This window comes from Dipodomys spectabilis, unplaced genomic scaffold (genome assembly GCF_019054845.1).
Source record: "Dipodomys spectabilis isolate Male_0828 unplaced genomic scaffold, ASM1905484v1 ptg000169l, whole genome shotgun sequence".
Taxonomy (NCBI): domain Eukaryota; kingdom Metazoa; phylum Chordata; class Mammalia; order Rodentia; family Heteromyidae; genus Dipodomys; species Dipodomys spectabilis.
The window spans coordinates 861,583-863,225 of NW_024870846.1; the positions used below are offsets into that span (position 1 = coordinate 861,583).

General features: G+C 35.1%; 1 non-coding gene across 1 annotated transcript; it reads right to left on the reverse strand.

The window, feature by feature from the left end:
- Positions 1 to 416: 416 nt before the first annotated feature.
- On the reverse strand, positions 417 to 521 carry LOC122119482. The gene has a single exon (XR_006149572.1). It is a non-coding gene; the product is annotated as a U6 spliceosomal RNA (small nuclear RNA).
- Between the last annotated feature and the right edge of the window lie 1,122 nt (positions 522 to 1,643).

A 1,643-nucleotide genomic window follows, 5' to 3' on the forward strand; every position in this document is an offset into this window, starting at 1 on the left:
AAAAGGTAAAAATGCCATTTCCCCCACTGATCTGGTTCCAAACATGAAAGCGAAGGGTAATACCTAGTCTTTGATAGGAAGGGTGAAACAAAAAATTATGAATGACTATGTAAGTTTTGTATATTCTTGTTTACTTAAATAATTGTGCAAAGGAGTTGCCATTTAGAAAAGCAGTTTATGAATACAATGAATACAACGCGTCTTGAATGATGTCTCTCAACATTCTCATCCATCCCACCCCAACCCACTCTTTCCTCTGCTTTGTAAGTACTGTATAGACTTTGTACATATATATATATATATATATATAAAAATATATATATACATACATATATATATTCCCTTACTTTGCAATATGTACAATGAATTCTTGACTGCATTCTCTCCCCATTTCTCCTCTTCATTCATTTACCCATTAAAATATGCAACACTTCATGAATTTACGTATCATCTTTGGGCAGGGGCCATGCTAATCTTCTGTCTCGTTCCACTTTTAGTACATGTGCTGCCAAAATGAGCATACGTTTTATTGTGAAGGTAATTTGATAACTCATTGTCAAATTTTAAGGAGAAAAGAAATCCTATTGTCTTAGCAATCTTTCTTTGTAGAATCTATCCTCTGAAAATATCATGTATTTATGAGTATTTTTATAAAAGTATTTTGTCAAAAGGTTTTAACATATTAAAACAATTAAAAACCACCTGGATTTCCTATAATGTGGGATTGATTTAGTTAATATGGTACATGTGATTGCACACCATTAAATATGGAATATGTGTGGGCACTACTGCTATAGAAAAGAGTATACAGGGCTGAAATTAGGAAAGCAACTCCATTTGTAATAGCCCCACAAAAAATAAAATACCTAGGAATTAACTTAACTAAAGAAGTGAAGGACCTCTATGATGAATACTTTAAAATCTTGAAAAAGGAAATCAAAACAGAACTTAGAAAATGGCAAAACCTCCCATGCTCCTGGATCGGAAAGATTAACATCGTGAAAATGGCAATACTTCCCAAGGCTATCTACAAATTCAACGCCATACCTATCAAAATTCCAAGCTCATTCTTCAAGGAAATAGAAGAGGCAATCCAAAAATTTATATGGAACAATAAAAGACCCCGAATAGCAAAAACGCTCCTCAACGGAAAGAACGCTGCTGGAGGAATATCAATACCAAATTTCAAACACTACTATAAAGCCATAGTAATCAAAATAGCTTGGTACTGGCATAAGAACAGACCTCAGGACCAATGGAATAGAATTGAAAACCCAGAAATGAATCTACAGACCTATAGCCATCTAATCTTCGATACGGGAGCTAAAAATATAGAATGGAAGAAAGACAGCCTCTTCAGTAAATGGTACCGGCAAAATTGGTTAACTACATGTAGAAAACTAAAGCTAGATCCTTATATATCACCCTGCACCAGAATCAACTCCAAATGGATCAAAGGCCTCGGAGTCAAAGCAGACACTCTGAAAACATTACAGGATGGAATAGGAGAAATCCTAGGTCTCCTTGGCACAGGCTGAAATTTTCTGAATAGAGACCCGGAAACACAACAAATCAAAGAAAGGTTGGACAAATGGGATTGCATAAAGTTGCAGAGCTTCTGCATGGCAAAGGACATAGATAGC